Source organism: Macrobrachium rosenbergii, chromosome 1, assembly GCF_040412425.1.
Source record: "Macrobrachium rosenbergii isolate ZJJX-2024 chromosome 1, ASM4041242v1, whole genome shotgun sequence".
NCBI lineage: Eukaryota > Metazoa > Arthropoda > Malacostraca > Decapoda > Palaemonidae > Macrobrachium > Macrobrachium rosenbergii.
The window spans coordinates 47,060,568-47,076,235 of NC_089741.1; positions in this window are offsets into that span (position 1 = coordinate 47,060,568).

Sequence of the window (15,668 nt, forward strand, 5' to 3'; positions counted from 1 at the left end):
TCTCTAAAGGGCTATTGCGTCAGAGTACGCTCCTACGTACGGGAAATGTGTGTGACTTGAGTGTATTACTGATCACGCAATGTAAGCTGTACGAAATAGCGGGTCTGTGTGGGAGGAATAATTTGTAATCCATAATCAGAGAAATTGTTCAATAAACGTCATCTGGTGTACATTCGTCTGACAACGTCACCTGCGCACTTTTATGTCCTCTTGCCAAGGAACGAATACAGACACGACAAGCATTCACTTGGCGTTGAAGAGGTCTAGAAATCAAAGTCGCGGCCATTAAGCAATTGAATAAATGAGCTGGTGGTTCCACAGCTATGGGCACCCACTCGTGGCGTTGCTACTGCCAAAGAAACTGGTGCCGGCAAGAATTAAAGTATGAGAACACTAATAAACAGCAATTAACAACAGCTTCTTTGAACATTCAGTGAAACTTGGGTTACGGGAAAAATAAACGTTAACAAAGTCATGCTAGGCTACTTACCGTGTCAGAAGTGTGAGGGTCTAATGGTGAGTCACTGAGGTTGAATAAATGCATTGCATATAATTTTCCCATAATAATAAAACACACAATAATCTGCCCTTCGTAATTTTATATTTGTTTTCGTTCTTTACAAATTATCTGGGGCTACAGAGAATTGAATTATGAAGAAAATCACTTCATGTGTGGGCAATGCAAAATAAATCTTTACATTTCAGTGTATCAGGAGCTAATAGCTAGTTATCTAATTGTTGCTAAACAATAATAGAAATTCCAAATATATCGATGAAAAATAGTGAAAAATGTGGTCATAAAATAATGTACAAGGCCCTCTTATACTGTATAAATAGGTCTTGCTTTTCATTGTCTTCTGACAAAAAATAATCGTTAGCAAGGCTAAACGAATTCTTGTCAACACAATCTGGCCGCAGTCCAATTATACCCAGTATGTGTATGTGGGGTTGGGGCTGGCGTAAAATCATAATACTAATAAATTGTATATATATATATATATATATATATATATATATATATATATATATATATATATATATATATATATATATATATATATATACATTGAGAGGGAAAGAATCTACTAAAAATTCAAGCAAACTGTCACTTTTCGAGAAAGGTTTAGCAGAAGTTATCAAAAAGGCTGACAATGTTATCTACTAGTACCAGTAAATACTTTAACTGCTCCAACAGATAAAAAGATAGAAAATAAAAAAAATATGAAGCCAACAACCACACGCTTGTTAAAGCAAGCTAATAAAAGATAAAGTTCACTTTCATCGGTGAAAGCCAAGGCCATCACACAATCAGTTCGTACTTTCAAAAGAAAGCCGGATGTTGGACCATACGCTCCTGTGACAATCTGGGAGTCACAAGTATGTAGCTCGTAATTTCATTCCATCAGAAACTTGCAACAGGTCTAAGGCATCAGATTTGAGCAGCAATGGGTGCCAGGCACTAGAAGCCAAAAGACTGAGTGATTATTGCTGTATGCTAAACTTTCTTTCCATATCATGTAAAGCTTTGGTTTTCTGTTCTCGCGTCCGTTTTCCCCTCGAATGGCATAGTCTTTCATCCTTCAAGGGGCTGGACAATCGAATCGATTCCTCATTTTTTTTTGTCTTACGTTTTCCTTCCATTTTTTAATTTGTCAATTTATTTACTGCCATGTCTAGTTTGGTAAAGGCATCGCCATTCAAATCCCAACAGCCTTTGTATTTACGAAATTCGCATTAATTATAGCACGAAATGAAAGCAGAGGGGAACATTTAAATAGGATGACTATTATCTAACCAAATTCAACTTAGGCTAAGTGATGCTCACACATCTCATAGCACTGGCTATGTCTCCTAGGCCTATAATCTAGAAATCATTACTATTACAATGCAAATTATGCAAAAATGTTTCCTACAGAACAAACCTATGAGCCAGTTAACTTGCAAATTTTACTGGCTACTTTAGAGCAAGAGCCCGTGCCAGCATAAGGTTGGCTTCATCTAAAACGAACGAACGAACTCGCAATAGAAGTTTCAGCAAAGCAGAGAGTAAAACACAAGCAAAAATAAATATAGGTGATTCAACTGCTCGATAGATACAAACAGTAATGTCAAAAAAAGACAAAGTGTAAAATTCCTTTTAAACCTTTGACCTATAAGTTTGACCTTGACTTGTCCGCACATCGGCTTCATTAGTGGACTGTGCAAGAGAAGTCAATTCTCTATGACGTACAGTACATTTCAAAAATATTGGGAAAAAAATTGACCTTAGCAGTGATATTTACACACAGGGTTAGATAGACACCAATTCCTACATAATAGCAGTATTAGTAGTAGTAGTAGTGGTAGACGGGAGTTAGTCTTTGAAACGGCTCCTTTCCCCTGGATGGTAAACCGGGCACATGAAAACTAGGACAATGGAGCATGGGTTTTTTTTAAGTAGTAATTACAAAACTTACTGGTAATGGCATCAATCACACAGTCAGGAAGGTTATCCCCTAGTTTTACAGTACTTTGAGAGATGATACCATGAGAAGGAATTACCGATAAAGTGTACACCCCTTTCATGACTCTCGACATCATCTTAATCTGAGAGGGGGATTGTTGGTATTTAAAGCATGCGCCCGCATGTGCACACATACATACCATACATACATACATACACAGACATACTTACGCACATTATTGAATATAATGTACAGTATATATATATATATACATGCATATATATACTGTATGTATGTATGTATGTATATATATATATATATATATATATATATATATATATATATATATATATATAAATATAATAGGACCTCATTTGAATATGATGGTATCTGACGGAGATTTTATTAAAATGTTACAAGCTTTCAAGAACTATTGACTTTATAGTCCTTAAAAAGCCTGTAATTTTTTTTTTTAATAAAATCTCCGCTAGATACCATCGTGTTCAAATGAGGTATATATATATATATATATATATATATATATATATATATATATATATATATATATATATATATATATATATATATATATATATATCTTCTTCTTCTTTTAACGTATTTTTTTCCCATTTTTTTGTATATATATATATATATATATATATATATATATATATATATATATATATATATATATATATGCAAAGGCTGAGGGACTGACTATCTAAGACTATTATCTTTACCCAAACCTAAAGAAAAATAGATGGGGTTCAGGAAAGGAAGTAAGACCTAACCTCAAAGGAAGCATGTGAATGAGTTTGCCCAGTGACAAATCCCATAAAAAATTCATGTAATAGTAATTACCTGACAAACAACGATCATCAATAAGCTTTACGTCATTCGTCATATTTAGGCTTAAAGATCCCAAGATCGATTTGGCAAACACGTGTCTAGTAGGAACCGCAGGTCATTCGCAGAATCTCTGAACTGAGAAACATTACTTTTTTTTCCTGCTCAATGTTTCAAACTTTCAGCCCTAATTATCTTTAGCAAACAGTGGCAGCCAAGACACAGGAGGGAGCAGGTGTGTTGTCGCTTTAGAGCTTCTCTAAATCCTCTCTAAATAACTATCTCGGTTGTATCTTTATTTACTGAACTGAGGAAAGACTCGACACGGTACGAGAACTTAAGGCGAATGATTAAAAAGCATTTCCGCCAAAGGAGTGAAACAAGAGGCACAAAGGAGAGGGTGACGTCACGGACATCATTACAGCTATACTCACGAGGCACAATATGCATCCAAAATGACGTCATGAAGGTGTTATGCCAAGCACGCATCGCCTGACGGCTGACGCAGCAGTAGCGAAAACGAACGTTGCAAACAAATGCCTTTTGCCCTAAATTACTGTATATCTTCAAGGTCATTCAATAATTAAACTGGTAGAATAACAAGAATGCTCTAATCTGTTATTACGGGAATAATACTCTGATGCCAACTATACTCATTTTCGGATAGATTTTCGTATCTTTGGGAACTCGCTTCTGAGTGTTTATTTAAAGGACCTTGGACTCATGAATAGCGTCCTTAGCTAACGCGTAAGAGAAAGTGCTTGAACAACCTTACATGAACATACTTCATTCCCTAAATGGAGTAGTAAGAACCAGTCGTACTTAAGGCGAAAGATTTACTTCCAACTCAGTACAAAAAGCAGAGCGATTGTAGAGCCTTCCCCGGCCTAAAAACAAATATATATTCAAAGAACGTACTGGACTCGTGCGCAACATCTGGATGTCACCAAGTACGAGAAAAAATTGTAAATCATTTTGGAATCTAAAACTGCTTGTGATAAATTTGGGTGGCATTGTTACAGTGCGGTCTTTCCTAGATGTTCATAACCCTGTCTCAATGTATCCCTTCCTATAGAGAATAAAAGAGAAGAGGAACTAAAAACACTGAGGCGCAATTACACATTCCAGATAAGGAGGTTACCACTCGCTCCCGGCAAAAAATAAACAAAACAACAGGACAAGAATATAGCTTGGCAAAGTTGACCTGAATTCATTTTTGTTCTACTTTCTTTTCAGTCCTCAGTAATAGCAGTAACATCATTTTGCTTCAGTTCAGAAGAAGTTAAAAATAGTACGATACAAAAGAAGTTTTGTTGAAAGCACGTACATTGGATGTGAGCTGCATTAAAGACGTGACTGCCATATGACGGTCGCGAATGAAAAGAGAGAGAGAGAGAGAGAGAGAGAGAGAGAGAGAGAGAGAGAGAGAGAGAGAGAGATCTGAAGCCTTTTGAACACAGTAAGGAATACAGAGACGGGGAGAGAGAGAGAGAGAGAGAGAGAGAGAGAGAGAGAGAGAGAGAGAGAGAGAGAGAGAAACATCATCAGTCATTACATGCTTTCACTTCCTTGGACGCAGGAAAAGACTTGATGATTTTCTTTCGGGCACTGAGAACTTTCATGAAGAGGTTGTAGTGATTTCAGATATCTTGGCTGTAGAGACGTGTTATGAAAATACTTCCTGGTTTGTTATCTCGAAAAATACACCAGAGCAGCGTATTTTGGGTTATTGTAACTAAGCCGTAACACAAATTCACAAGAAAGGAGATACGAGAAATAAAAAACCCAACGTATTTAGGGTTATTATAACTAAGCTTTCAGACCAACTCCAAAGCAACGAGGTACGAGAAATCCAAAAATCAAACGTATTTAGGGTTATTATAACTATGCCTTCAGACAAACTCCAAAGCAACGAGGTACGAGAAATAAAAAAAAATCTCATTTACGGTTATTTTAACTAAGCTTTCAGCCAAACTCCAAGGCAACGAAGTATGCGCTAGCAAAATGAAAATATATCAATAAATCGCGCACAATCAGAAGTAGCCTATTAGACGATTAGGCTACTTTACTACGTCATCCTTCGGAGCTTGCTATACAATTACGACGAAAATTATGATTAACCGGATCAGTTATCTTGTAGACTCCCCTAACATTTCCAAGCCAACGTTGTTAGAAATAAAAATAATCATAAAAAATAATCCTTACCTTTGAGCGGAACGTCGTGGAGAGCGAAGCAGGAATCGGAGGCTTCCGGATGAGGCGCTGGCGGGATCGAGGACGAATCCGGATCCGCGTCCGGATTCGACTGCTCCGAAAACGGGGGCGTGGATATGTGCGGATTCCCGTTACCCTCCACCGTCCACACTCCGCCCGGCTCGGTGTCGTCCCCTTCGACAGCCTGAGTAAAAAAATAATAATAATAATAATAATAATAATAATAATAATAATAATAATAATAATAATAATAATAATAATAATAATAACAAATAAATAAATAAAGTATAAATTTAGGAGACTTCGATATAAGGAAATGCTGTAGATTAATTTTTTCCTTTGGCGTTTTAGAGCTATTTATTTTACTACTACTACTACTACTACTACTACTACTAATAATAATAATAATAATAATAATAATAATATAAAGGATTTTATACATCCCGTTTTTGGAGCTGACGGTATGTATCTTTAGCCGATATCATCCTAATAATAATAATAATAATAATAATAATAATAATAATAATAATAATAATAATAATAAAATATTTCCTGTATCCAGTTTTTGGATCTGACGATAAATATCTCAAGCCGATATTATCAAAGCTAATTGTGATTGGCTGCTCGGCACCCGCCATAAGTTACACTGACATTGGTTGAGGATATTTACCTTAGGCTACAAGAAAAAGACTACAATAAAGGTGTAATTCTGCAATTTACCTGTACTTCCACAACATAAATTTATGCAGAATGATCTACCTATTTACTAAGAAGGTAAGCAAAACCTATTTGATAACACACGATTTGAAACAGGAAATAAATGGCCGCCTGAGAGTGAAATTGGTTAACCCGAGCAGTTCATAAAAGAACGATAGGTTCTGTCTTTCTAGGTTCCTCAGCTGTTGCTCATTTTCTCTTCTCTCCCTGTAAAGCCGCCTTAACAGTAACTATTGTATTTCAAGTGGGAGCCTGACTATTCTCCCCAGTTATAGCAACATTTTGTCTATGACTATGAATTCTACTCAAGGTAAAACTCATTTCTTCAGAATATTTTTATGACTTCTTCGTTTCTTCTTCAGTCACACAGACTACTTTTCCCATCATAAATGCAGTCTGTAGCACACAGCCCAATATGACAATCTGTCTGGAATTATTCCGTATTTTACCTCGGGTGTTTGCAAAAGATTCGGGGCATTTAAACTACATTTCGCTGATTTGAAAATCATCAGCCTAGAATTCTCAGTTTTAAGAACACTCTGAACCAGAGCTGAAGCTTATCTCCCCACAAAATCTTTAAAATCTTTCTCCTCGCCTTGCCCTCAACTTAAAGAAGCTTAGTTAGCTACCTGATTAATTCCTCTTTTTATTTAATCCAAAGCCTTACACTCATCTTTGAACTAACTCGGAGCTCTGTTTTTCTCTGTATTGAGTCTTTCAAGATGAAGGCAACTTACAGCTAGAGAATTTAAGCTACTGGTCTGACAGCTACAGATAAAAGTTCATAAATAATAATTTAAAATGAAGTATACTAATGTTGATGGAACAATAATAAGAAAGGTAAAACTATAAGTAGCTCAATTCCGTTACACAATAGTCAATGGAAGAACGACCATCGAAACCAAAAAAAGAAAAAATAAAATCAATCCACACCAAGAAAAATGCACAATGCTCACCTGGTTGCAGTAACCGCCTTCTTTGGTGAAAGAGGTGGTCGTGGAAGCGCCATTTTTAATGGAGGCAGGCGGACTCTTGGACAAAACCTGAGTCATAGCCGTCACCGAATTAGGAGCGCTACTGGCATTGGATTTGGAATTCGGGAATGGCGTCAAATCCCACAATCCTCCATGCCGTCTCTCGTCCAACCTTTCTTGAGCACTCTGCCAGTTGCGTCGGACTAAAGAGGAAAAAGAAATTTGATAACAACAACAGAAATGAGACAAAAACGGACAAACGGTCTCAAACCTTAGACGCAAAATAAAGAAATGTGAGCCAATCAGCAAATGCACCTACAAATATATCAAGCTTGTATAAAATGATTGCATGTATGCACATCTGTTGAGTAAGCTGTGCAGCTTATAAATAATGTATATCGAACGTGCGCAGTAATTAGTAATGGAAGCACGTCTTCGACTGCTTGACGTGAATTGTGCGGCAAGTTTGAAAATCTGAAGATCACGTTTCCTTTTACAGAAAACAAAGCAAATTATCGTTTATTATCAATGCAGCTGCCATTGTTTTGTGTGTGTGTGTGTGTGTGTGTCTGAGGGTCTGTTAACAGGAATGTCTTTCGTAAGCACATGCACGTAATTGATGAAACTCCTTTTACACTCATGTGCAAATCATGTGTCACTTTTGAAGCCTAGCTTGCTCAAGCGTGAACGTGGACATGCAGTTTAAACAAACACACAAATAAAAATAGAATCGCCAAACAAAAGAAAGACAGAATGTATAAGAAAGAAAAAATGACACCATATATGCTAACTCGTGCTAACTCGTCCATTAACATAAGCCAAGATGTGAAGGCAAATATTGATCGAAAGCTGGTATCGTAACCGATCTTCTAATTTGACACGTCTATACTCAACACTTGATTACAACTTCCCATAAACAAGAATCACTTAATGAAGACGATACACTGAAATGACTTTACAATACTGTACGATTCTGGCTACGACCTCCGTTAAAGAGAATCAGTTACTGAACTATTGCACAATTGTCGCATCCAACAGGTAACGTAAAGTTCGTAGGCTACTAATCGCTCGTGCATTATGCAAACGTTCGTGACCGGTAGAAACACGGTCCTCTCTATAAAAACTTCACAAAATCTGATACTCCCAGATCGGGGCTATTGACTCATGATATCAAAACATGGTCAGGAACCATTACCGACTGATTTATGACCACACCAAATGTATAGGTTCAGAGAGAGAGAGAGAGAGAGAGAAAGCTAATGCAATATGTTTGCTTAACCTGACCAGTATCCATTACCGGGAAGCATAATAACAGTCCAAAAGCATTCAGAACTGTAATTTAAGGCGATATACAAACCGAGGCTCAAAGAACTAGACAAAATATAGGCATCTACTGACTTTGTTCATCTATGCATCTCTCAGCTAGGCCTATGCGGATCTACTTCACCTTCTCGCTAAAGTGCGACATTCGTAAGATAGCCTAAATTGCACCTTACCTCCTGTGGCCCCTGTCTCTTGCAGCTCTAGGTCAGTTTGGGGCACCGCAAGGAACTGCTCCTTGGTCATGTGCTTCCTGACCTGATTTTCCGCCGGAGGCGCACTGTCCTCTCCGAGGTCGAGGTCTAGATTATCGTAACCCTCAGTGGAGCCCAAGTTGACCCTCAGAGGCCAAGTGGGGCCTGGCCTGTGAGCAGTCGCTGCGGTAGTCTTTGTGACCTCTGAAGGTTGGGATGAGTTCGACCTGTCCTCCAGTTTGAGAGACTGTTGGCGTAGCGTGACCTCTGGGGGTGGGGGGTGACCTGGCCCATCATAAATGTGCTGGGTCAGAGTATACACCTGCGAAGTGGGGTTGTCTGAGGTGGTCAGAGTTGCCAGCCGAGCTGTTGAGGTCAGAGGGCGTGTAGCTGTCAAAGAAGAATTGGGTCGGTATCGAATGAAATTGGCAGAGGAGGGAGTGTGAGTGGTGGACTTGTCCAGGGACGGGTTGTAGGTTGTGAAAGCGGAAGTGGTGGGTATGTAAGTGACGTTGGAGGATGTTGTGGTGGTTATGGTTGTGTGGTTGGTTGTGAAGATGATGGTTGTGGGAGGGCGCGTGGCGGAAGAGAGGGAGTACTTGATAGGGCCGGGGCGCTGGGCCGAAAAGCGCTCCGTGAAGGTGCTCGTGCCATACCGGGGGAAGGACGGCATGCTGGCGGTGGTGGTGGTAGTGGTGGTGAATGTCGAGACGCTGGTGGAGAAGGTGCTGGAGGATGACGAAGAGGAGGAGGAGGAGGAGGTGGTACAGGAGTTAGACGTGAACACAGGCGAAGCGATGCACGACGAAATGGTGGCGATGCTGGTAGGAGAAGGGGAGGTGAATACCATACTCTCAGAGTTCTTGTTAGTCAAAGAACTGCTGCTGGAGGTGTAACCTGGGGAGATGCTGGCGAGGGTGTTGTCCAGATGCTGGAGGGGAGTGGTGGTGAAAGTGGCGGAGAACGCTGGAGGGCTGTTGGTTGTGGTGGAGATGTGTTGAGGGGCCGGAGTGGAGACCAGTCCCACGGTATAATGTGGTCCTGAGTTGGTCCTTCCCGCCATAGGTGTCCTGCCAGAAGAAGAAGAAGAAGAAAAAGAGGAAAATCAATATAACGCTCAGTTAAATCCATAACTCTTCTCGTTCCAGGAAAATAAAAAAAATACAAAACAAACACTACAAAAATAATTATCCCATTACATTTTCTACGTTTTACTTCGAAAACACGAGGTTTATTCGTGTAAAAGCACATAAGTGCGTATTTGTACATATGCGTAAGAGTATGTAAACAAGTAAAAGATGCGCCGAAGCGTATAATCAAGAGCACCAAAAATGGATCTATCTTTCGGTGGTCTCGGTATAATGCCGTATGAGGCGCGGCCCATGAAACTTTAACCACGACCCGGTGGTGGCCTATCCTATATCGTTGCCAGAAGCACGATTATGGCTAACTTTAATCGTAAATAAAATAAAAACCACTGAGGGTAGAGATCTGCAATTTGGTATGTTTGATGATTGGAGGGTGAATGATCAACGTAACAATTTGCAGCCCCCTAGCCTCAGTAGTATTTAAGATCAGAGGGCGGACAGAAAAAGTGCGGACGAACAAACAAAGTCGGCACAATAGTTTTCTTTTACAGAAAACTAAAAGTGGTGTCCCGAATAAAGTCTGGTTATAACGCCCTGATTTCGCTGTCATACCAAGAATAAAATCTTGGTGCATTTACCTACGCAATTTTTACGCTCCCTCACACTAATCAACTAGGTCTGATCAACATACGCATTCCAGTAAAACTCCCGCATGGTAAATAACCTCCTCTGTCCTCTACAAGGGTTTAGATTATAACTTTCTTTTTCTCCTTTCCCTTTCTTATTATAGATGTTAATTCAAGTTCGCAAATTGAAGAGAAGCCATCAAGTATATACTGTGTATATGTATGTATGTATATATATATATATATATATATATATATATATATATATATATATATATATATATATATATATATATATATATATATATAAATTTCTGACTCATATCAGGATCGAACCCACGTCTTTCAATTGAAAGACCTGGGTTCCGATCCTGATAATGAATCAGAAATTTATTTATTCCACACGTGATTGTGTGTTGATTATTTCTAATATATATATATATATATATATATATATATATATATATATATATATATATATAATATATATTATTTATATAATATATATATATATATATATATATATATATATATATATATTATATTGTGTGTAACTATGTTTGTTTGTTGATGAGCATGTCTTTATATTCTCTTACTGGAATTTCCCTTTAAACTGTTTCTCGATGCGTCAGTTTGTTTCATAAATAGTAATTCTATGCGTGAATTTTTTGCTAAACAAGTTAGTTATGAGGGTGTGCTCAAGTTGAACAACAACAACAACAAAAATAATAATAATAATAATAATAATAATAATAATAATAATAATAATAATAAATAAAAAAAGGACCAAGCAATTTCCCATAACACCGCCTCCCGCATAACAATTCACCTCCGGTTGCCTTGTGAAGCGTATCTTCTCTCATTATGCCTTCTATTATTCATGTGTTTGCCATTCTTACAAACAAACTGACTAACTATACTAACTAACCATCCCCTAAACATCGGTGCGTCATCAGCAAACATTACCTTTTCCTACATTCCACTCGCGTCCGATTCCTCCTCATTCCTCACTCTTCTCATTTACCTACATTTCTACTTTCTGTTCCTTGCTTAGAATCGTAATTTTTTTTATCAGTTATTACTATTTTTCATTTATGCGTTTGTCTGGATGGAAGGTTGGGAAGTATGCGTCAAGTTTGTACTGACTGAGTGGCTGTTACTAGCAGAATGTTAAATTTCTTCATAAAAAACTAATGTATATGTATATACATATATATATATATATATATATATATATATATATATATATATATATATATATAATACATAAATGTGATGCCAGATTAGATATATCAGTTAATCAGTCATATTCATAAATGATGTTCACCTACAATATTAAATCTTCAAAGATATGTTAAAGCACTTAGTCAGGTATGCTTGTATATATATGTATATATATATATACATACATATATATACAGTATATATATTATAGGTATATATATAATATATAAATACGTATATACATATATACATGTACATACACACACAGTTAAAAACAAACTATGGCCTTCACTGCAAACAATGTGGTAGCCTTGTACCCGACTATTAAGTATCCCGAAAAGTTTGATCAATACCTTACGAAATGTCACGGGTAAACATGAAAATGAGTCTCTCCTCTCGCTCTCTCTCTCTCTCTCTCTCTCTCTCTCTCTCTCTCTCTCTCTCTGTCTCTCTCTCTCTCTCTTACACACACAGACACAACTCATGGCAATCTTCAAACAGCGTAAAATAATTCAGAGTATTTACTCCCACTCCCTATTACATTTAAAGTAAACAAAATAGAGTAAACTTAAAAATGAAATTTCACGCGCACGAAGTGAATTATCGCGTTTACATCAGTCGCTGAACTTCTATGGCTCAGGTTAATTAATATTAGCTAAACATAAATGAATGACAAAGTACTCAATTTAATGTTAGTTTTGCTTCGCAATTGTGAGCTGACATACTAACCTGACACGAGAAAAACGCTTTCGAATTTTATAACGGAAAACACATGGCAATTTTGAAACCACTAAAGAAAAAACTCATGATTTCAGTTAGAGGAATATTAATTCTATCCACACTACCTTTGTTCAGAAAATAAAGACTACTAAGAAGAAATTCTCTGACGGACTGGTACACTTACATTTTGTCAGAGGCAATTGTCAGCAGCGTTGGGTACAGGAGTTATCACACTGTTTACGTTGGCAAAGTCTCATGAACATAAATTAAAAAATCTTTTCTCCCCTGCAACCTCTTGAAGTCGGTCAGAAACTTCCGTTATATATTCTGTTCTTTCACTAGATGAAAACACATGTCACGTTCACTTACAAGGATTAATAATAAATAAAAAAATAAGGCAGATTCTAAGCTGGCTTTCACTTGCGTCATCGTCACTGGAATTACCTGTTCGTTCATTTTTTTACCATTTAATTACTAAAGAATTCAAACACTTCACGACAAGAGGCCTTTTAATTAGTCTAATGTAACATTAGGCACAGCAAGCTATTCCCGGCAAAAATACTTCCATCCACGCTTCCCAGTAATCTTATTTCGACTGGCTCTGCCGTTGGCCTGACTACTACTAATTATTTCGCCGTGAGGCTACGCGGTATAGGAGCCCACCTTCGTTAGCAAAATGTCGACTCACCTCTTGCCATTACGGCATAATATATCATAATATAAACGTCCACTTAGTGAGGGAAATATATCATAATATAAACGTCCACTTAGCGAAGGAGAGAGCTTATTAGATTATGTATTAACTCATAGTACATGAAAAAGTAAAATTGGGAGGGCAAAGTGCACGGAATCCATAATTCCAGAGTAATTCATCAGGATTATAGATTGATGAAAGAAGAAGAAGAAAACGAAGAAGAGGCGGGATCCGACTCTCATATCTGTCTTGGAGCGCCGACTACCAAGACCTGGAGATAGTTCATGTCTGGGATGGTGCCATGAAAGTCAATTTTTGGTCACTTCGCGCAAAGTATTACGCGCTAAGGTCAGACCTATAAATAACTCCGAAGTTTTAAGGGAACGTCTATATTTAGCTCGGCTTCTGTGTTGTCGTATAGGTCAGCTGCTGGCCGCTATGCTCAACCTTTTTCTCTCATTAAATAATAAAGAGCAGGTCGTCACGAAAGTGCTACACAGTTTTCACATATGAATGAGTCATGACTATGGTCTAATAATTGTCAAACTTGCAAAAGGAGGAAATTTTTCCCGTAATTGTTAACGAAACGAGTGGCCTATTACACTGCATGTAGAACTATCTAGACCAGCTGTTTTCGACTTTTTTGCGCCCATGGCTCATTTTTGGCACCCCTAAATACTCATGGCTCACTGCCCTGCAGAATTATTGTGTAATGATGATAATAGAATTATTATATAGCATTTCCAGAACACTTTGTTAGTTTTACATTTTCTTTTATGGAATTATTTTTCAGAACACTTTATTTGTTATACATTTTCATTTATGAAAGAAAGCACTGGCCTGCATTTACTGTAAATGATTTTTCATTTTTTAAATACTATTTTGAAGATGTCCGTGGCATGGGGCCACCCCCCTCAGAACTGCCCATGGCCCACTGACCCACAGGTTGAAAACCACTGATCTAGACTAACAGTTTTCCGGCAAACTGATCTGGAATATATGCAGTTTTCCAACATACGAACATAACAATAATTCAAGAAACACGATGACCATATAAGAAGAAACAGCTTTCGAGTGTCGTCGAAGATACTTCGCAATTATTACACGACGCATAGGCCTAAAGCACTTCTGATGGCACTTCTCAAGCACAGTTTCAAGGGCCACCTCTAATTTACAAATCATCGTCAAAATCACAAAAACTCGCCCTCTGCACACGAATTATATCTTGCTTTAAACTAGATTTACTCAACCGTCTGCAACCATTTCGAAAACGAATTTTTTCGGATCCGTTGTATACTACTCTTACGAAAAAGACTTTATATTATATATATATATATATATATATATATATATATATATATATATATATATATATATATATAGATATAGATATATATATACTCATATAATATATAAATAATATACAGTATATATATATATTTACATTTATATATATATGTGTATATATATATATATATATATATATATATATATATATATATATATATATATATACGAAGGCAGGAGCAGACAATAGACATAATGAAGCTATGAAAAGGCATTCTGTTTTCTATCCATTTATTAAGAAACCGGCGTATCGTATCGCTTGATACATTTTCCAAGCTGCAACAGTGATTGAAATAAACAGCATTTGCGTATATATGGTGTTAATAAGTATGTAATGTGTATATCTCTTATCTTTTATACGCAAATACTGTTTATTTTAATCGCTATTTCAGCTTGGAAAATGTATCAGGCTTTTAATCAATGGAAACGTCAGAATTTTTTTAATCAATGGATAGAAATAGTATAAAATTGAATTCCTTTCATAGATACACTGTATATATATATATACATATATATATATATACATATATATATATATATATATATATATATATATATATATATATATATATATATATATATATATATATATATATATATATGTATGTATGCTTAGTGCAATGAATTCTCTAACGATGAACACCAATTCGAACTTTCCCCAGGAGAGAAAAAGTTACGTCAAGCCTTGGGAAATTCCTTATCCCGGTGGGGAACAAGAAAAGTAGGCCGTGAGGCTTGCAACCTCATCTGTTGTAAATGAATCTCTTGAGAACGGAGAGCTATATATAACCCTCTGGTGGTAATCCCTCAGAACTTGAGTGTTTTATTTGCAAATGATTTTTTAATATAAAATCTCCGTAACAACCAGCGGAAAACACTCTAAAAACGATGACATTTTGCAGAGAGGAAAACTCATATTATTTGTGTGTATGTGTGTGTGTTTGTCAATCCTCAAAAACGAGCACACACCAACAAACATATTATATGTCTGTGTGTTTGCTTGTTAATCCTCAAAAACGAGCATATACCAACAAACCTATTATTTGTGTGTGTGTGTTTGTTTGTCAATCCTCAAAAACGAGCATATACCAACAAACGGATCTCCTGTACATAACAGAAAAGTCCAGATCAAATAAGCGACGGGCACAAAAATACAGCTGCACTTAAATTTAGAAAACATACAGAAGCACCGTCGATAACTCGGCGAGGAGATTAAATAATAAAACGAGAGAACGTTCCCCTCTTCATTTTAAAGGTCAA